Consider the following 22329-nt stretch of genomic DNA (forward strand, 5'->3'; position numbering starts at 1 on the left):
CAACATGGTTTTATTTTTATTTATTTATTTTTGGTGAGACAATTGGGGTTAAGTAAGTTACCTAGAATCACACATCTATTAAGTGTCTGAAACTGGATTTGAATTCAGATCCTCCTAACTCCGGGGTGAGTACTTTAATGTGCCATCTAGCTTACAACATGCTTTTAAATTTGATCTGCATTATTAACATTTTCCCCATCACTTAAGTCTAGACAATCAACAAAACAGTAAAACAAAACCTTATATATAGCATTTGTCTATTCCAAGTTTTATATGCTCATGCTGAAATTTTAATAATTTGCTCTGTTATGTGCTATAAAGTTGCCCCAATACTGATTAGTGAATACCAAATCATTGTTCCTACAGGTTCCTCCAAGTCTCTAGTCACAACATTTACTTTAACACTTTCCAGAGCAGCCCCATGTACAAAACAGTGAATTCCCTTTTCCTTTTTCTGGATGTACGGTATTGTTGATTCATTAGCCTCCAACTCAGCCAATAGCACTATAACTCATGCCGGAACAAAGGTATTTAGCAAACATTTTCTAGGCACCTTGCAGCCTCCTGTGCCAAGGAACACCAAACAGCACTTAACACTAGCTTTGGGGCCATTTTAACAGCAAAATCTCCCACAAAAAAAGTGCAAAAATGTAACAATAAATAGACCAAAAAGAGCACTTATTTATGACATAAGCTAAAACAAGAAGGCAAAGAGTCACCTTGTTCAACCTCAGCTGGGAACATGCTTCCTGAGTGACTCAAATTTTCTTGCTGCTCTGTCTACAAATGTGGAGTAAGTATGGACTACAGGGTCATAAATAAATGTTAGCAAATAGAATTCTCAAATACAAAATCTGAAAATCGTGAGGACTGACTATATTTTGTTTCCAGTTTTTTGTAACTACAACTATTTTTATGTAGGGCCTTTCTTTTTATTCAAATGTAAGCTTCTGGTAAATAGGGATTGTTCTTGTATCTCTACTGCCTAATTCAGTGACTGACACATAGAAAGCACTTATCTAAATGCTTTTTGTTTAATTGACCTCTTTGGGATATATATAACAAGCAGTAGGTTTTCTGGTTCAAATGGCATGGACATTTTTTATCACCTTCTTAGAATAATTTCAAATTGCTTTGCAGAATGGTTGAACTATTCCACAACTCCATCCTCGGATTGGATGACTCTTCCTAGAGTCTCCATTTAAGGAAGAGCAGTGATTTCTTTATTTCTCAGCAAATTGCAATCTGAACTCCTCCTATATGTTCCCACATTTGGTACCCTCCCTCCACCCCCGCCTTAGCTTTTCAACTTATTTTATGTATTGTCTCTCCTTCTTAGAATGTAAGCTCCTTGAGGGACGGAACCATCTTTTCTATTTGCTTGCATTTGTATTTCCAGCATTTAGCACAGGGCCTAGCACATAGTAAGTGCTTAATAAATGCTTGTTGACTGATTGACTAGAGTGTTCCTCTCAGTTGCTCCCTGCATCTAGTCCTAGCCTTAGCCACTCTTCAGTTTACTTCCTGGCCATTTCCCTCGATACTATACTGGCACATGTGTTCTCCTCTTTTTCAGTTCTGGAATCATAATCAAGTCAACTTGTCTCTCCTAGAAACTGTGTAAATCTTCAGGCAGGTTTTTTTTCATATTCTGATTCGAAACTGGAATTCCAGGGAAAATCTCTAAACAGAGTTTAGATAGATTTATTTCTTGGTTGTTGTTGAGTTGCTTTAGTCAGGTCTGATCCCCTGTAGACCCCCTTTGGTGGTTCCTTGGCAAAGATACTGGAGTAGTTCGCTGATTTCTCTTTTCAGAAATGATATTCAGCATACAAAATGGGGGGGGGCTCTTCAAGCCCCCTTGTAGCCCACTGAATGGGCAGCTCCTCCTTCCTCAATCTCCGATCTTTTCTGATAAAACTTTGTATGACCTCAGTGCCTGGAAACTAATCAGGAGTTGCTGTGTCATATAAATATATATCCCAGAGAAAGAGATCACAACACATACCTAATTCTGTGGAATGTACTCTAATCCATCACAAGCATAATTACAATAATCCATAATAACAAAAATGTTAGAGTTTGCATGTATGCGTTGACTTTTTTTTAGCTACATGGAAATTGAGGAAAAGAGGAAAATCAAATGGGGAGACTATTATACAGATGAGAAAAACCTGATTGTTGATAGATAATTCAAGTATTTGATTATTTTCTCTGCCAAGGAGAACTTTGTTTTTTGTTTCTTGAATTTTCAATAGTATTGTATGAAAATGTTTGTAGCAGCCATTTTGTAGTGTGGAAAAGAATTGGAAATTGACTGGCTGACCATCATTTGGGGAATGGGTGAATAAGATATGACATGATGGGCAGGCTGATTTCAGAAAAGCCTGGAAAGACTTAGTGATGCTAAATGAATTGAGCAGAATCAAGAGAACATTGTACACAGTAACAAGATTATACAACCATCAACTATGAACTTGGTTCTTTTCAACAATGAGATGATTCAGGCTAATTCCAATGATCTTGTGATGAAGAGAGCCATCTGCACTCAGAGAGAGGACTGTGGGAACTGAGTATAGATCACCACATAACATTTTCACTCTTTTTGTTGTTTGTTTGCATTTTATTTTCTTTCTCATTTTTTCCCTTTTTAATCTGATTTTTCTTGTATAGCAGGATAATTGTATAAATATATATGCACAAATTGGATTTAACATATATTTTTACCATGGTTGGCATGAAGGAGAAGAAAACTGGAACCCAGGGTTTTGCAGGAGTTAACATTGAAAAATTATCCATACATAAGTTTTATTTTGTTTTTCTCATTTTATTTTTTAAGCTTTTTCTTTTCAAAACATATACACAGATAATTTTTTCCAACATTGACCCTTGCATAGCCTTGTGTTTCAGATTTTCTTCTCCTTCCTCCTACCCCCTCCTCTAGATGGCAAACAATCTAATATATATTATACATGTTAAAATATATGTTAAATCCAATATGGGTAAACTTACTCATAAAATTCTCTTCTTGCACAAGAAAAATCAGATCAAAAAGGAGTATGAAAGAAAATGAGTAAGAAAACAAAATCCAAGTGAACAACAAAAAAGAGTGAGAATGTTATGTTGTGATCTACATTCAGTTCCCACAGTCCTCTCTCTGGGTGCAGATGGCTCTCTCCATCACAAGATCATTGGAAATGGCATCAGTTATCTAATTGTGGGAAAGAGCCACATTCATCAGAATTTATCATCACATGATCTTCTTGTTTCTGTGTATAGTGTTCTTTTGGTTCTGCTCACTTCACTCACCATCAGTTCTTGAAAGTCTTTATAGACTTTTCTGAAATCATCCTGCCAATCATTTCTCATAGAACAATAATATTCCATAGCATTAATGTACTGTAACTTATTCAGCCATTCTCCAACTGATGGGCATCCACTCAGTTTCCAGTTCCTTGACACCACAAAAGGGCTGCCACATATATTTTTGCACATGTGGGTCTTTTCCCTTTTTATGATCTCTTTGGGATATAGACCCAGTAATACCACTGCTGGATCAAAGGTTTGATAGCCCTTTGGGCATAGTTCCAAATTGCTCTCCAGAATGGTTGGATCCATTCACAACTCCCCCAACAATATATTAGTTCCCAGTTTTTTCCCACATCCCCTCCAACATTCCTTGTTATTTTTCTGTCATCTTATCCCATCTGAAAGGTATGTAGTACCCCAGAGTTGTTTTAATTTTCATTTCTCTAAGCAATAGTGATTTGGATCATTTTTTTCATATGACTAGAAATGGTTTTAGTTGCTTAGTCTGAAAATTGTTTTTTCATATCCTTTGACCATTTATCAATTGTAGAATGGCTTGTATTCTTATAAATTTGAGTCAATTCTCTACATATTTTAGAAATTAAGCCTTTATCAGAACTCTTGGATGCAAATTTTTTTCTCAGTTTTCTGTTTCCCTTCTGATCTTACCTGCATTGGTTTTGTTTGTACAAAACCTTTTTAACTTAATATAATCAAAATTATCCATTTTGCATTTCATAATGTTCTCTGTTTCTCCTTTGGACATAAATTCCTTTCTTCTCCACAGATCTGAGAAGTAGACTATCCCTTGTTCCAAAACAAATTATTAGAAAAATGGTTAGTAAATATTTAGAAGAGAAAGCAGTAATCAGAAGTCAGTGTATCTTCTGCCAGAAAATATCATACCAGAATAATCATTTCATTTTTCAACAGAGTTACTAAACTATTGAATAGTAGTGTAACATAATAGATAAAAGTGCAGAACTTGGAGCAAGACATAGATTTGAATTCTTCCTCAAACACTTATTAACAATGTGACTTTGGGCATGGCACCAATTACAGATGAATAGCAAATCTATATTGGAGAAAGTCTCCAAATTAAGCGTTTCCCTTCTCAGTGAAATCGCAGGTCGGGAAACAAAACAACTGAACTGGCAATGTCCATTGCCTGGTTATGACTTTCAAAGATGAGGTTTTAGTAAACATGTTGATTAATAACAATTAGAATGAAACCTACAGTCCTAGATCCAGCCTCCACACATATTTTGTACCCGTGTGCGTCACTGCAACCACACTTTAAGCTTGTGCATGCTCTTCTTAGGGACATCAGATGTTTTTGGGGAGAGTGCACCTAATTTTAAGGATGGTTTCTTATACAAGCATTATTCTCGGTTTTCTTTTTGAATAAATGGGTTTTGTTAAAGTTGTCAGCCAGCTGACAATGGGAACACACTGATAGGGACTTAGAATGAGTGTTAGAAGTATTCACAGTAGTCACCCTTAAAATTCTGAAAGGGATAGCAGCCACCTCGATAAGGACCCAGATTCTGAGTGCAGGAGGGAGGATAGTCAGACGGGGTGCAAGGAATAGAACATCTGCTCACTAAGAATCACAGAAATCCAGAGAACACTCTTCTATGAAGACATTGATGGGGAATACAGTAAGCACTTAAAAAATGTTTATTGACTTGACTTGGTATTAGTCTCCACTGCATGCTACTATTCCGTTGAAATCCTTGACAAAGATAATGTTATGATTTTTTTTTTTTTTAGTTTAGTCTACTAAGGGGGAAGGGGAAAGAGTGTTCATTTATATGGTGCTTACTATATGTCAAGTACTGTACAGATATTATATTATTTGATTCTCATAGCATCTCTATGAAGTAGGTGCTATTATTATACAGCTGAGGAAACTGAGGCAAATAGACTTGCCCAGGATCACACAACCATATTTGAGCTGAGGTCTTTGGGACTCCAGGCCTAGAGCTCTAGCTACTGAGCAACTCAGTAGGAAGGAGGAGGAAGTGGGGGGGGGGAAGAAGAGGAGGGAAAGAGGAGGAGGAGTATCTTCCTGGCTCCAAGCCCAGTCTCTATCTATCATGATGCACAGAGTGCCCAGTAAAATCCTCCAAAAATTTGAATTTAGATTTTATATATAATGTCTAATTTTGGTTCCTGAGAATTGATGGTGAAATATTCTTCATCCCTCTCAAAAGCAATGTGGTTAAGCAAGCATGTAAGTTATTGCATTTATAGTCACATTTCTTTTATCAATGTGCTATTGTTCTTTGTTTTAAGAAAATTCTATGGGGATAAGAGGAGGGAAAAGTATAGAGTGGAGATTGTTAGGAACTAATGGGTAAAGAACAAAAAAACATGAATAAGAACTTTTTTAAAAGATAATTCAGTAACATCTGGTGGGATGTGAATGCAGCTTCATGCCACATCACCTTTGGATTTGATTACTCCAAAATTTCAAGCATGTTTCTGCCTATGAATATTGATAAGCTCACTTCAAATCCCAATTTCTGTGTGAAGGCTTTCTTGATAGTCCTTAGGTAATAGCACCTTTCTCTCTCTACCCCACTGATTTTAGTTATTTTTTTATGTAGTTACATTTCAGTTTTCCCCATTACAGTTTCAATCTATCACAGGTCAGCAAAAGGAATTAAATGGGAATCTGGGGGGAGTTTTGCAGAAACCACAGATGAAATGCAATGGCCAGAAGAAAATACAGAAAAGTTTAGGAACTCAGAAATGCATAAAGTTATGTATATTATTGTATAATAGCAACATATGTTATCTTTAATACCATAATAATTCAGATTCCTTTCTTAGAAAGAGTCAAATAAATTTAAATGGATTTTCCAGATCATGGCAGCACCACACCCTAACCCTTGTGATGTAGAGTCTTAATATAAGGTCTTGATGTCTAAGACTTTCATTTTTGTATATGTATCCTCAGCACTTAGCACAGTGCTTGGCATTGTGATGAATAAAATTTTTTTTGTTGTTGTTGTTGTTTTTGTTTTGTTTTGTTTTGTTTTTTTTTAAATTTCCTGGTTCATGGTTCCAGAACTGAGAACTGGAGACGGAAGGAAAGGGTGCCCACATGGGTTGGAAGACATCTGGGGAGGAGGCAAAGGTAGCGATGGCCAGAGAATCGGGAACAAAGAGAAAAAAGGCTTTTCCTAAAATAGTGTTTGGGGAGAGGCAGTCACTGATCAGGAGAGCCAGAAACTCCAGGGTGGAAGCTTCTCCAGATAAGGAAGGTGGCCAGTGAGGAGGACTGATTGGAGGATAGGTGAGAAAGAAGGGAGGGTGATATAGGAAGATCAATTAGGAACAGTCAGGGGCTGAACTGGTATAGTGGCTGTGAGTGGAGGGGATGGGATGCATATTGTGAGCATAAAAGCGATAAGGTAGCATCTGAGTGGGTGTTAGGGACAATGAGGGAAAGAGAAAAGTTACTCGAAACATGGTAGTATCCTCAATTAAAATTGTGGTACAATGGAAAGGACATTGAACTTGGAGTCTCCTATGACACTGAACTGAGCTAGAATCTTCACTCTGTCACTTCCTACCTGTGTGAGCAAATCATTTAACTCTTGACCTCTGATTCCTTATCAAATGAGTTGGGAATGGCATCTGCTGTCTCTTCCAGCTCTAAATAAATGGTCTTATGAAATGACTACATTTGGGCAAGAGTGGTATAATCGGAGGAAGAATAATGAGTTTGAGCTGTACTAGATCTAAAGCTACATTATAAGTCAACAGTCATCAAAAGCATTTGGAACTTGTAAAGAAATAGAGCAGTGCATCAGTAGAATAGGTTAGGTTCACAAGACACAGTAGTCAATAACAATAATCATCTAGTGTTTGATAAACCCAAAGACTCCAGCTTCTGGGATAAGAACTCATTATTTGACAAAAATTGCTGGGAAAATTGGAAAGTAGACTGGCAGAAACTAGATCAATATCTAACACCCTATACCAAAATAAAATCAAAATGGGTTCATGATTTAGATATGAAGGGTGATACTATAAGCAAATTAGGAGAACAAGGGATAGTCTACTTCTCAGATTTGTGAAGAAAGAAGGAATTTATGGCTAAAAAAGCATTACAAAACATTATGAAATGCAAAATGGATAGTTTTATTACATTAAATTAAAAGTTTTTTTGTACAACAAAACCAATGCAGCCAAGATTAGAAGGGAAGCAAAACACTGGGAAAATTTTTTTACATCCAAGGTATCTGATAAAGGTCTTATTTCTAAAATGTATAAGAGATTAATTCAAATTTATAAGAATACAAGCCATTTTCCAATTGATAAATGGTCAAAGGATATGAATAGACACTTTTCAGAAGAAATTGAAGCCATTTCTAGTCATATGAAAAAATGTTCTAAATTATTATTAATTAAAGAAATGTAAATTAAGTCAACTCTGTGATACCATTCCATACCTCTCAGATTGGCTAAAATGACGGGAAAAGATAATGATAAATGTTGGAGGGGATGTGGGAAAACTAGGTCACTAATACATTGTTGGTGGAATTATGAACTATTCTAGAGAGCAATTTGGAATTATGCCCAAAACGGTTTCAAACTGTGAATATCTTTTCATCCAGTAGTGTCTCTACTGGGTTTATATTCTAAAGAGATCATAAAAAAAGGAAAAAGATCTACATGTACAAAAATGTTCATGGCAGCCCTTTAAGTAGTGACAAGTAATTGGAAACTGAGTAGATGTTCATCATTTGGAGAATGGCTAAATTAAGTTATGGTATATGAAGGTAGTGGAATATTGTTTTCTATAAGAAACAATCTGATTTCAGAAAGGTTTGGAGAGATTCATATGAACTGATGCTAAGTGAAGTGAGTAGAACCAAGAGAACATTGTACACAGCAACAAGAAGATTATGTGATAATCAACTGTGATGGATTTGGATCTTTTCAACAACGAGGTGATTCAGGCCAATTCCAATAGACTTGTTTTGTGTTTTTTTTTAATTAATTAATTTTGGGGGGAAAAGGAGGGAGAAATTTGGAACACAAGGCTTTGTAAGGGTCAATGTTGAAACATTATCTATACATATATTTTAAAAATAAAAAGCTTTAATAAAAATACTTAATTTTTAATATACATTGCTGTATGAATCATGTTGAGAGAGAAAAATCAGAACAAAAAAGAAAAACCATGGGAGAGGAAAAAAAAAGACAGAAAAAAGTGAACATAGCATTGTTGATTTACATTCATTCTTCCCACTTCTTTTTCTGGATGCAGATAGTATTTTCTATGCAAAATCTATTGAGATTTCCTTGGATTACTGAACTGCTAAAAAGAACCAAGTCTTTCATAGTTGATCATCACACATTCTTGTTGTTACTGTGTACAATGTATTCCTGGTTCTGCTTGTTTCACTCTGCATCAGTTCATGTAAATCTTTTCAGGCCTTTCTAAAAAGAAGCTCGTTTATCATTTTTTATAGAACAATAATATTTCATTACCTTCATAAACCACAACTTGTTCAACTATTCCCTAATTGACAGACATCTTCTCATTTTCCAGTTCTTTGCTACTACAAAAAGAACTGCTACAAATATTTTTGCACATCTGTGTCCTTTACCATCCTTCATGATTTTCTTGGGATATAGACCCAAGACTTTGATTGCCTAGTCAAAGGCTCTGCACAGTTTGATAGCCCTTTGGGCATAATTTAATTTCTTTACATAATGGTTGAATCATTTCAAAACTCCACCAACAATGCATTAATGTCCCAGTTTTCCCACATCCCCTTCAACATTTATCATTTTTTCCTATCATCTTAGCCAATCTGAGAGGTGTGATGTGGTACCTCAGAGATATTTTAATTTGCATTTCTCTAATCAATAGTGATTTAGAACATCTTTTTGTATGACTATAGATGGCTTTAATTTCATTATCCTAAAATTGTCTGTTCATATCCTTTGACTATTTATCAATTGGGGAATGACTTGTATTTTTATAAACTTGACACAGTTTTTTATATGTTTTGAAAATATCTTTATCAGAAACATTGGCTGTTAAAATTTTTCCCAACTTAGTACTTTCCTTTTCATCTTGTTTCTCTTGGTTTTGTTTATGCAAAAACTTTTAAATTTAATTTAATCAAAGTTGACCATTTTGCCTTTCATAGATCTCTCTAATTCTCCTTTGGTCATAAATTCCTCTCTTCTCTAAAGATTTGACCGGTAAATGATCCCTTGCTCTCCCTATTTGTTTATACCTTTACCCTTTATACCCAAATCATGTATCCATTTTGACCTTATTTTGGTATGGTGTGTGAGATGTAGGTCCAGTTTCCGACATATTATTTCCCAGTTTTCCCAGCAATTTTTGTGAACTAATCCCAGAAGCTAGAGTTTGGAGATTTATCAAACACTAGATTACTATAGGCCTTAATTATTGTGTCATGTATATCTATTCCATTGATCTACCACTCTGTTTCTTAGCCAGGACTAAATGGGTTTTTTATGACTGCTATTTTATAATATTTTATAATTTAGGTCTGCTACTGCTAAGCTGCCATCCTTTGTATTTTTTTTTCATTAATTCTCTTGGTATTCTTGATCTTGTGATGGAGACAGCCATCTACATTTAGAGAGAAGACTATGGGCACTGAACATTATCACAACATATTTATTTGTGTGCTTGTTTTTTTTCTTTTCATGTTTTCCCCTTTTGATCCGATTTCTCTTGTGCAGCATACATAGTAAATGTGGAAATATGTTTAAAAGAATTGTACATGTTTAACCTTTATTGGATTACTTGCTGTCTAGAGGAAGGAGAGAGGGCATGAGGAAAAAAAATTTGGAAACCAAGGTTTTGCAAGGGTAAATGTTGAAAACTATGCATATATTTGAAAAATAAAAAAGCTATTATTATTTAAAAAAAAAAAAAAAAGAATAATGAGTTTGATTTGGGACAGATTGAGTCAGAGATGCTTATGGAATAGCCAGATAGAGCCACCTAGCAGACAGTTAGGGAATTAAGATTGGAGCCCAAGAGGGAAACGAAGGCTAGAAATACAAATTTGGGACTTATCTGCAGGGGGATGCTAACTGACTCCACAGGGGCTGATGATCTCTCATCGAAGTCATTGTTTCTATCTTCACACTATCTCTGTATCCCTCCCCTTTACCTATGGAATCACCAAATTTAGTTCAGGCCCATTACTCATCACTGGGGCTCTTACCATTGCCTTCAACTGGTCCCCTATTTCTCAGCTCTTCCTTCTCCAATCTATCTCCTACATAGCTACTAAAGTGATAGTCTTCCCCCCCCCCATTTCTAATACTTTATTTGGGGAGGGAGATTTTTTTTATTAATTTTTTATAATTATAACTTTTTTTTGACAGTACATATGCATAGGTAATTTTTTTTTTTTTTTACAACATTATCCCTTGTACACTCCCTTCTGTTCCGAATTTTCCCCTCCTTTCCTCCACCCCCTCCCCTAGATGGCAGGCATTCCCATACATATTAAATATCTTCTAGTATATGTTTGGTACAATATATATGTGCAGAACCGAATTTTGTTGTTGTTGTTGTTGCAAAGGAAGGATTGTATTTGGAAGGTAAAAATAATCTGGGAAGAAAAACAAAATAATAATAATAATAATGCTCACAGTTTACACTCATTTCCCAGTGTTCCTTTTCTGGATGTAGCTGATTCTGTCCATCATTGATCAATTGGAATTGGATTAGCTCTTCTCTATGTTGAAGATATCCACTTCCATCAGAATACATCCTCATACAGTCTAATACTTTATTTTTAATAGTATTTTATTTTCCCCAATACATGCAAAGATAGTTTTCAATATTCCCTTTTGCAAAACCTTATGTTCCAGATTCTTCTCTCTCTTCTCCCCTTCCTCCCTCCCAAGACAGCTTCTTTTTATTATTTTAAAAAATAATAACAGCTTTTTATTTTTTAAAAATACATGTAAAGAACATTCATCCTTGCAAAACTTGTATTCCAAGTTTTTACCCTTCCTTCCCTACTCCCTCCCCAAGGCAGCAAGTAATCCAATATACGTTAAACATGTGCAATTCTCATATATATATTTGCTGAGGCAATTGCGCAGGGGTCACACACTGGGAAGTGTTAAGTGTACGGGGTCGAACTTGAACTCAGGTCCCGCCGACTTCCGGGCTGGGGCTCTGTGCGCGGAGCCACGTCTCCACGTTTCATTGAGACGCTTTCTCTTCCCGACTTTGGGGAACTAGACGAGAGCAAATCTAAGCTCGGGACGGCTCTCAGATTCTCCTCGGAGTTTCTCCAGATTGCCCAGACCTTCGCCAAAGCCTCGAGAGCGCCGCGGCCCGCGTGTCCCCGCCAGAGAGCGGGAGCTCCTCGAGGGCAGGGACGTGCATCCCCGTGACCGAGCGTCGGCCGGGCCCGCAGCATTCTCTGCACGAGCTTCGTCCCCGGAGGCCCGCGAGAGTGGGGGAGGGGCGCGGGGAAAGCGCGGGCTTGCGCCCGACCAACCGCGCCCCTCACAGAGGCAGCGCGCGGTCCCGGGGGGAAGGGGGACCGTTCTAGAGCGCAGCGCGCAGCGTCTCACGCTGGGGAGAGCGCCCGCACAGGGCTCTGAGGAGCGGGGACCCCTCCGCAGTCACCCCGCCCACTGGGGGAGCCCCCCATTCACAGCTTCGTTTGGGGAGCCTCGGCTTGGGAAGAGCGGTTCTACTGCCCTGTCCTCTTCTGCCCTCTTGTGGCCAGATCTGGTGGCGCCTCTGGGCCCAAGGCCAGTTTTTCCAGAAGGGAACAGAAATGAGGGAAGAGAGAACGTGGGGACCCCCATTTCACAGAGAAGGAAAGTGAGGCACAGGGAGTGAAAGCTTTTCACAGGACTCCGGAGCTGAGAAGGGATTTGAAGGCATTTCAGAGGCCATCTTGTCATATGTGTATATATACATACATATATATATATATATATTTCTCCCCCCAGGCTGGGGTTAAGTGACTTGCCCAGGGTCACAAGCTAGGAAGTGTTAAGTGTCTGAGACCAGATTTGAAATCGGTCCTCCCGACTTCAGGGCTGGTGCTCTCTCCACTGACCACCCAATTGCCCCCCCCCCCACCTATGTCTGCCAGTGATCTCCGAGCACTCTAGCCTTGAGCTAGCCCGGGAGAGGGAAGGGGAGCCCGTCACTCAGACCGCGGACCCACTGTTGGACGCTCCAGTTCTCAGGCCCCACATCTGGCCAGGTGCCCGGGCTGGACGCTGGGCCCAGCGCTCTGAATCCTGCTTTCGGGGCCCAGGGCAGCGCGGAGGTGCCGCCCCCCCTCCAGGCAGCCCCGCCCCCTCTTCTCTGCTTCGGACCGTTTCTCCTCGTTCTCTGGGAGTGTTCTCGCGGTGCTGACTCCATCCCCGCACCCCCCCCCTGGAATCTCTCAGCTTGCCAAACCCTCCTAAAGCGTGGCAGCCAATGAAACACGGGGGGTGGGGAGGGGGGGGCCAGGCTGGTTGTGAGCAGCCCCTGCCACGCGCCCCTCCGTGCCTCTGTCTCCCCCAGTACAGCTTTTTCCGTTGTTGTCTTCTGCTGGGGCCACTGCGGCTGTGACTCGGCTAGGGTCACACAGCTTCCAGTGTAGCTTCTTAAAGAAACGTCTGAGATCCCAAGGCACAGATCACAGCCAGCTGGAGAAAGAACGCTGGGCAGAGTCAAGAAGGCTTGAGTTCAAATCCAGCCATAAGCTCCTACTGTGTGACCCCCCCCAGGCAAATTCTTTAACCTCCGCTAGCCTCAGTTTCCTCATCTGTAAAATGTACCAGCTTCCCAAAGTTGTGAGGATCAAAAAACACGATGTTTGTAAAACTTAATGTGAAGGGGCCGCTAGAGGGCGCAGTGGATAGAGCACCAGTCTTGAATTCAGGAGTTCAAATCTGGTCTCAGACACTTAACACTTCCTAGCTGTGTGACCCTGGGCAGGTCACTTAACCCCCGCCTCAGGGGGGAAAACCTTAATGTGAGCTGCCCTCATACTTATCAAGGCACCTTCTTGGCTTTATGGATCGATAATACAACGTGGCATCTGAAAAAGCAAATGGAATCCTGGACCACTGGGAGGATGGAGGGGAAGAAGAAAAATCGACTCTATTATATATTTAAAAGGAACAACAAGTCATGCATAATGGATTTGCAATTTCATGGGCAGTCATCTTCTTATATTATGTTACAGAGAGGCAGGTTAAACATTACATAACTGTGGGAGGATGAAGGAAGAGAGGTTCAGTGTCCAGGAATAGAGTCAGAAACGGCAGGGCCGGGGTAGCAAGTTGCTGATGGCGCCCCCAGAAACATCCAAATGCAGGTCTCCAGTGCATTAGAAACATGGACAAATGGGAGTGGGGCGAGGGCCTGGGAGGCTCGCACTCTGGACCTCTGGGGGAGCGCCTCCTCCATGAGGTCATTATTGCAGTGAGAGCATCCACAGCTCGGGAGTTTCCATCGCACCGGATTGGCCCCGAGCACGTGTGGAGTATCACGTTCAGCTTTATGGGACATGTTTTAGAAAGGCCGCTGACAGGCTATTAAGTATCCAGCTCACGGGGGATCTTGAGACCGTGCCATACAAGGACAGGTGCAGCCGGAATGTTTAGTCTAGAGAAGAAAAGATGTAGGTGGGGAGTTGTGGCTGTTCAGTTGTTCCTCAGTCGCATCCAACTCTTCGTGACCTCACTTGGGGTTTTCTTGGCAAAGACACTGGAGGGGGTCGCCATTTCCTTCTCCACGTCATTTTACAAATGAGGAAACTGAGGCAGGCAGGGCTGAATGGCTTACCCAGGGTCACCCAGCCAGGAGGGGTGTGAGGCCAGATTTGCCTTCGGCTCTCCCTGGCTCCAGGCCCAGCACTCTGTCCACCCGGCCTTTAGCTGCCCGTTTGAAGGGGTGCTCTGTGAAAAAGGAAAAGACATTTTCCTTGGACCAGGAGGCCAGAACTAGGAACAATGGGTGGTACAAAGTTAGGGACAAGTAAGTCTGTGTTGGATATGATTTTTCAAAAAAAAAAAAAAATACAAGAAAACCAGCCCTTCCTGACATGACCATCCAGAAATTGAATGTACTGCCTTAGTGGTAATGAGTCTTTTTTTTTTTCCCCTGAGGCTGGGGGTAAGTGACTTGCCCAGGGTCACACAGCTAGGAAGTGCTAAGTGTCTGAGGTCAGATTTGAACTCGGGCCCTCCTGACTTCAGGGCTGGTGCTCTATCCTCTGCGCCCCCTAGCTGCCCCCGGCCAGCACCCTTTCAAAGCTGTAGCTTATGAACTCCCACTGATACTGTTTTTATTGCCTCAACTAGAAAAGTGATCTCCACACATTTTTGACTACTCACTCCTGACAGTAAAATGTGGTTGAGTACCTATCCCCAAATTATAGTTATTAAATTATAAATTGTATATGCTTTTGCTCTGATTTTTATCTCCCTACATGATTCATAAAGCAATATGCATTAAAAATAAATAAACTTACTCCAATAAAAATTGCATATGCTACTGTACTGATATATTATTATAAACCTTCCAAAAATATACAAAAATAAAATTTTAAAAGGATGAGATAATGTTTTTAAAATAATTTTGTTTTTTGTTCCATCTTAGCAGTGGTAAAAAAAATCTTTTGGCCTGGGCCAAAGAACTTAAGAAGTAGGTACTGCGGCAGTGGCTGAGGATGGGGAGTGAGGAGGGATATCTAAGGCTGAGGTCACTTAGGGTTAGGGCACTATGGAGATTGCCTGCCTGCCTGCCTGGGGAGCAGTGAATGGCTGTCACCATCTGCACTGGGTGTGGTGAGAAGGAAAGCATCAGAGACAGGGGTGGCAGCAAGCAGGGAGAATAGTTACATTCCTCTCCTTAGTTAGAATATTTCCTCAATGGATCATCATAAGCCTCGGGGGTCTGTGCCCAGCTTTGAAGAACACTGAATTAGGGAAGACACCAATTCCAAACAACAAAAAACAAACTTGATGATAAAAAACAAAATAAATCACAAGAAAAAAATCTGTATCCCCGATATAACCCACCCTACCCCATCCATCCCCCCAGCCTCACATACACAGCATTCCATCTTCCCACAGATGTCCGTCCTATGAGCAGAGAAAACACACAGAAAGAACACATGTGGCCAAGTCAACACTCCCAAGGCAGCGTCCCCTTTGCCGCCAGTGCAGATGTTGGCTTCTCCCCGAAGGGGCTGATATCATCAGCTGCTTTCCCCACAGCTGCAAACTTCTAGGGTCCTTCACTGGGTCTCCGCTGCCACATGTTAGCATTCACATGCCGAGTTCACCAATCTCAGCTGCGTCACAATTACTGGCCACCCTGCCTGCCCCTTACCACCCACCCATCGAGGACAGCCGAAACCTTCCAGGTGTGTTGTCTCCCTGTTCCAATGTGAGTTCCTGAAAAGCAGAGTCTGATCTTGTATTTCTTGTATCCCTAGTATTCAGCACATATAGTGAGCTTTAATAAATGTTTTTTATTCATTTGTTCATCCACTCACTCTTTTATTCACTCATTCATTCATTTATTCAAATATGTGATCTTTCCCTTGTTAAGAAGTCTCAGTTCTTTAAAGTTCTAATCCCAGCTCTTTGTCATTCAGATCAACAGTCAATTAATCAGCTGTCCAAGGCTCTAGTCATGTTGTGCTTATTTTACAATGATTTTTGTCTGTTTCAGCTATCAGCCCTTGAATTTATCAGTCCTCTGATTTAAGTTGAGAAGGCCTCTTTCAACCCCCATCATGCTCAAACCCAACGAGCCTAGGTGACTGAGTGAAGTTAGATTAGATGCTCAGACACTCCATAGCTATGGGACCCTTAAGCTCTTCCATATCTCCGACTCATCCAAAGATGAAGCTTCTACGCTTCCTCCTGCCTTGAAATCTATGATCCTTTGGAGTAGAGAGTCGAGCTCTAACTTACCAGCTATCCAAATACTAGTTATCATTATCACATCACTATGCAGATGATTTGTACGTCTAGCCTTTATCTCTCCTTTGAGCTTCCAGCCCAGAACACCAAAGGCTCCTTAGACATTTCATGCTGGAGTCTCCAAAAAAATCATGGTGAAATTCAACATAGCTAAGCTGAATTCATTATTTCTCCCAAAGCCCCCCGCCCCTTCTGGACTTCCCATTCCCAGCGTCTCACGTCTGTCCTCCTGGCACTCTGCTGGAGTCTTGACGCTCCTCCCTCCATGGAGCCGAGATCTGGCTGCTTCTACCTCCAGGGAAGCTCTCATTTCCTTCTCTCCACTCATCACTTCTTGCCTAGATTATTGCAACAGCTTCCTAATTGATCTCCCTGCCTTGGGTCTCAGCACACTCCATCCCACCCACGCTGCCAAAGCGATTTTCCTTAAGCTCACCTCTCACCACATGACTACCCACCTCAGGGCAGAGACTCCTGTGTTAGGCTGTTCAAGCCCCGAACAACCTGGCCCCCACGTGCTCCAGCTCCCCTGGGCACGCCTCCCCTTCCCCCCTCTGCACTGGCTTTGGGTCCACTCTCACCCACAGGGCTTCTCCCCTGCCCGGGATGCCCTCCTTTCTCACCTCCTCTTCTTCGGAGCTCCCCTTCTGCCGGAAATCATTCTGCACTCCCCCTCCCTAATTATGTGTGTGTATAAATAGCATTCATTAACGTTGTGCTGTCGATATTGTTCCAAGTACACTTTTCTAAGTCATTTCTTCATTAGAACGCAAGCTCTTTTTGAAGAGAGAATGTTTCATTCTTTGCACTGGTATCCCCAGAGCCTGGCACACCGTAGGGGGGGAGGGGAGTAATTTGCTTTTTTGAGGCAATCAGGGTTAAGTGACTCATCCAGGATAAGTATCTGAGCTGAATTTGAACTCAGTTTTCTCCTGACTCTGCCACCTGAGAGTAAGTGTTTAAGGAAAATTGTTGATTGATTAATTGATGCTTCTGTGATCTTGGGCAAGTCGCACCTTCCTTGGTCCTTGTTACAAAGCTACAACCTTCCCTCGGATTCGGGGTCCCCGAGGGCCACTGAGCTATCTTTCTAATACTACCAACTTCAGCCCCCATTCTGGTACATTCTTCCCAATGTCAACTACCACTTATTAGTCCCAGGATCATCTAAATCTAGGTAACTCAATGGATAGGATGACAGGCCTCAGGTATTTACTAATTGTGTTATCCCACACAAGTCATTTAACCTTGTTTAATCCCCTGGAGAAGGAAATGGCAAAACACCCCAGTACTTCTGCCCAGAAAACCCCATGGACAATGTGGTCCCTGGGTTCATGTCCATGTAGAAGCAGCGAGGGCTTCAGGGGATGGAACACTAGCCCTTGAGCGAAATATATCCCCGAAGCATTGAGGCCCCGGCCGATAAAGCTCTGGATCCGAGTGGGAGATCCCACAGCCCTACTCGGCTCTGCTGTGTGAGCTCGGAAAAGTCCCTCCTGGAAGCTGTTTCTTCTCTCTGAAGTGAGTCCGGGATCCCTGAGGCTCCGAGCCCGGACTGAGCAGTTAGTAGCTGTGTGCCACCGACAGGAAATGTTGTGGTGACCCCGTGGGCACTGCGGGGAGGGGGGGCCTCCGTGGGCTGGCACGGGCCGGGCAGGCTGCTGGAAGGCTCTCACTGAGGAGACCACAGACTGAGCACACAGCTCCCAGCAGGGGTGTGTGTGGGGCTCTTGGCCCCGGTCCTGGTGGAGATGCCTTTGATCTGCCAGCATCCTTCCCAGGAGAGGCAGGAAGCGGCTCCTTAACCAGATTGGCAGCTGGGATTTCAAGGGGCCCTTGGCTCGGCCCTTTCCTGAGAGGATGGGGCTGCAGGGGCAAGGACCAGGCCCATTGTTGCGACCTACTGGGGGACGATGGGACTTAGAACTGGGAAGAACCTTCCATAACTTTTAGCCTAATCGTCTCATTTTACAGAAACGCCACTTTGAGAGGGGGAGGCACTCATTCCTGGAAAGTAGCCGAGGCCACATTTGAACCTACGCCCCCTGGGTCCAGATCTGGAGTTCTGCTCCCTCCACGGCCACGCTCCGATCAGAGAGAGGTGACTTCCAGCCTCCTGGGGCAGAGGTCGGAAAGCAGGTGCCTCCCACCAGGCCAGGGCAGGGGCAGACCCCCGGCCACAGCAGCCTCGGGTCCTGCCCGTCTCTGGCCCTTCCACAGCGTTCTTCTGCCTTTCTCCTGTCTCCGATTCTCCCACTTTATCCTCCCTGTTCTCTGGGCCTCTCCTGGCTTCGGTCTCTGGGTCTGAGTCTGTCTCTGACTGTTTTGGAGGCTCTCTCTGCCTCCCTCTTCTCTCTTTATGGCCACAGATCCCTCTGTCTGCTTCTGCTTCTGGGACCCAATCTCTGTCGCCGGCCCTCTGGGTCTCTGTGACTTTTTCCTTGTCTCCGCCCAGCCCCCGTGCCCCTTTCTGGAGGAGAGCCATGGCTGGGCCCGTGTGTGTGGAGGGCTGCAGGTGCAGGACAGCTTCAGGAGGCAGGGGAGGGGGAGGGGAGGTGCAGGGCCGCAGCCAGAGCGCGAGCTGGGAGCTGGCTCCACTCTCAGTTTCACCTTTATCTTCTTCCCCAGCTGCCTCTTATCTCCTGACTCGGGCGCAGCACGAGGACCGGATTAAGGCAGCGCTGGAGCCCGGAGGTGGGGGTGGGGGTGTGGGCAGGGATGTTGGCCCAGCCAGGGGGGTGGGGCAGTGATTGGGGAAGCAAGAATGGAGAATCGCTTAGGGGGCGGGGAGTAGGGTTAGGGACCAGAGATCTCTGGAGAGATGATGCTCTGGAGGTTGTGGGAACAGGGGCTTCAAGGGCAGTCTTCAGAAGGTGGATGAGTAAGCTCTGTCCAAGCCCTTGTTTCCCCTTCCCTCCTGACCTCCCTTCTCCCAGTAACACTGAGCTTTTGGGGTTGGGGGCATCCCTCTAACCCCGTCTTAGTCAGTGGAAGGAACCCCCAGCTCATTCATCAGGAGCCCCAAACTCTGCCCCCCTAACGCTTCTGCCCCCCCAGAGGCCGTGCTTAAAGGAACTTCCTCCCCATCCCCATCACCCAGAAACCGGGGCTGTTCTGCTACGTAACAAAACGCTCACCTCTTTGCCCAAATCTGCGCATTCACACCGGAAAGTCCCCCTCTCCTTACTGGTCACTGCCTCTCCTGGCAGGAAATGCACACCCAGCCTGCCCAGCATAAAAACCATAAACCGGGATCAAACCAACTCCTGCGGTGCTCCTGGACGGGCTCTCTCATGCACCCACCATGGCCCGGCTCTCCTAACTCTCCAGTGCCCCTGGCCGGCCACTCACTCACGTCTCCAGTCTCACACTAGACAAACCACCGGAACCCTTGCCAGGAAAACTGTTCAGGGCCAGCAAGTCGGGACTCGAGGCCTGGACAAGTTCCTCTAGAAGGGAAGTTCCTCAAGGACAGGGATTGTCGCGCCTTTTATCCCCTGTACTTAGCCCAGGCCCGGAGTCAACCCCCCCAAACGTACTTTTCCCAAGCACCTTATCACTTACCACCTAAACAGCTGGGGGCTCAGTGGGCGGAGTACCGGGCCCAGTGCCAGGAAGAACTAAGTTCAAATTCAGCCTCAGTGACTTAGTGAGCGGTGGCTCTCTCTCCATGTCTGTGCCAGGGTCTCTAAAAGTGCCTGAATATCTGCTCTCTGCGTCTAATCTTTGTCCTCTGGCTCTCCTCCGTCCTTGAACATTTCTCTCTGCTCCTGAAGCTGCCAGTGGTCCAGTGGAGAGAGTGGTACACTTGGAATGAGAAAAAATCTCAGTTCAAACCATGTCTCAGATCTGCCTGTGTCTCTGGGAAGCAAATCAGCCCCTTTGTTCTCACGTGTAAAAGGGGATAAGAATAGCACTTATCTCACTGGGTTGTTGTGAGGGCCAAATTAAATGATGCAGGTACAGGAAGATTATTGCCCAAAAACTTCTGACGCTATGCAAATGCTAGCTAGCTCTGTGTGTGTGTGTGTGTGTGTGTGTGTGTCCTTTGTGAGCAAACTGGGGCAGCTTTCCATCTGCTCTGAGTCTATGCCCTAACTCCTGGCTTGTTGTCTCTGTGACGATCTTTGAATTGTTTTCCTAGGGTGAGGGGCTGGGAGGCGGAAGCACAGGCGGATTCTTTCTCAGCTCCTCAGGGAAGGAAATCTCACCCCTCTGGGCCCTGAAGCCGCCCTACAGCATTGGCAATGGTCAAAAAGCCTGAAGTTATTTGCAACTGAAATAAAATTCTCACATGTGAAGTCAAGTGGGCTGCATCCTCCACCTTCCCCAACCCCAGCCAAGCTGCCAGCTACCGCCACCACCTAGTAACCCTGCTTTCCAGGGTCCCGATAAATCTCTCCTGTGCACACGTGTGCACACACACAGAATCCCGCCTCACTTTTTCCTGCCTCACTCCTGAATGATGGCTTTTCCAAATGGCACCACGTTTTGTCCTGAGGGGGCTAATGGGGCTGCTTCCTGGCTCCAGGAATTCTAAGTCATTTTGCCCAGGTCATGGCAGCCCCCTAGACTCCGGATCCTAGGCTCCGCCTTTCCCACAAGTTAGCATCTGGACCCCAATCTCTGACTTGACCCTTCCCTTTCTCTTCCCCAATGGGCCCAGTCAGGTCTGCTTTTCCAATTCACTCCCCAGGAAACTTTATAGCTTCTTCCTCCCCTCTGCCCCCTCCTCCCACTCTTCCCCTCCTCTCCCAGTCCTCCCTGGCCCTCAACACCCACCTCCAGACTCACCTGAGAGGTCAGAGGATCACAGGATGTAGAGATGAGAGGGGACTTAGAGACCGGTTAGTCCAGAGTTCATCTTCTTTTTGTGTATCTTGGACCCCTTCTCAGAATAAGTTTGGTGCGATATTCATTATTGAAATAAAAATGTAATTGTTTGCCCATTCCAGAAATCAATTTATAAACCACTCATCCAGTCCCCTCATTTTATAGTCAGGCAAACAGTCCCAGAAAGAGAAATCATTTGCTCAAGGAGTCATGCAGTCAGTAAGTTCCCCCCATTTTCATTGTACTTTAAAGTTTTTAAGTTTTCCTCATAGTGAGTGTTTAATAAACTCTAGCTGTTGACTCTCAACATCTCTGAGAAGTAATTAGTTCCAGCATTACACCCATTTCCCAGATAAAGAGACTGAGAGGTCCCTTATTCAGTCATGCAGCCTCGGAGGCGAGGCTTTGAAAGGGGATCCATGGCCCCCGACTTTTCACCGCACCACCCCCCAGAAGTGCTCACTCACCCTCTGTGGCTTTGACCGAATAATCCCCACAGCCTCATCTTTGACTCTACCTGCCTTCTCTGTTAATGGTTCTATGAATGAGTCTTGTTTCCTCAACAAACAGAGTCATCAGAGCAGGGCACAGCCAAACAGATTGGAACTGAACACCTCTGTTGCCACTAAGTGCCCACCCCCCGGCACGGGGGCCCGAAGACAGCTCAGAGAGCCGAAGGCCGGAAGGAGCTCGGTTTCCCATCTATGGCCTGAGGAGATCGCACTGGCCGGCTTCTGAGGGCTTCTACGCCTTAAAGACCCTCTAGTCTGGCTTTGTTTTACAGAGAAGCAGAGAGAGGAAATCCCTCAGTCCCACCCAGTGAGGTGAGAGGCAGAGCTGGGCCTGGGCTCCAGGTTCTGACCACTCCTGGCCTTCTGGTCCATTTCTGGGACAGGACAGAGTTGGCTTCCAGGTTGAGGGGCTCCTTGAGGAGGCCATGGACGTTGTGGGTGAGTGAGAGGTCCGGGCTCTTAGGAGAGGACGGGGCAGAGGGGCTGAATCCTGAGCAGACGGCTGCCAGGGGATGGAAAAGGAGAAACCGTGGGGTCACTGGAGACCCTGCTCCTGCCTAGGAGGGTCCCGGAGATGGAGACTCCTAGGCTGGCCTGCTCATTCCCTTCTGGGGGTTATGGCTGGGGTCAGTGACAGCACTTCGTTCCCCTCCCTTTTCTCCCCACGGCCCAGGCCCCCCACTGGGCTGGG

The 22329-nt window shown here is 43.9% G+C and overlaps 1 protein-coding gene and 1 long non-coding RNA gene across 2 annotated transcripts in view; one reads left to right on the top strand and one right to left on the bottom strand.

The window, feature by feature from the left end:
* Positions 1-16861: 16861 nt before the first annotated feature.
* On the bottom strand, positions 16862-21739 carry LOC141565582 (uncharacterized). Its single transcript, XR_012489061.1, has 4 exons — positions 21088-21739; positions 19858-20100; positions 19431-19518; positions 16862-18935 (listed from the first exon to the last, which is right to left on the bottom strand). It is a non-coding gene; the product is annotated as an uncharacterized LOC141565582 (long non-coding RNA).
* Positions 18205-22329, top strand: part of NRTN (neurturin) — a 51927-nt gene continuing 47802 nt past the window's right edge. Inside the window, exons 1-2 of the mRNA XM_074308803.1 lie at positions 18205-18394; positions 21697-21950. The gene's annotated coding sequence lies outside the window, so the exon portion shown is untranslated. The remainder of the gene's footprint in view (positions 18395-21696; positions 21951-22329) is intronic.

This window comes from Sminthopsis crassicaudata, chromosome 1 (assembly GCF_048593235.1).
Source record: "Sminthopsis crassicaudata isolate SCR6 chromosome 1, ASM4859323v1, whole genome shotgun sequence".
Taxonomy (NCBI): Eukaryota; Metazoa; Chordata; class Mammalia; order Dasyuromorphia; family Dasyuridae; genus Sminthopsis; species Sminthopsis crassicaudata.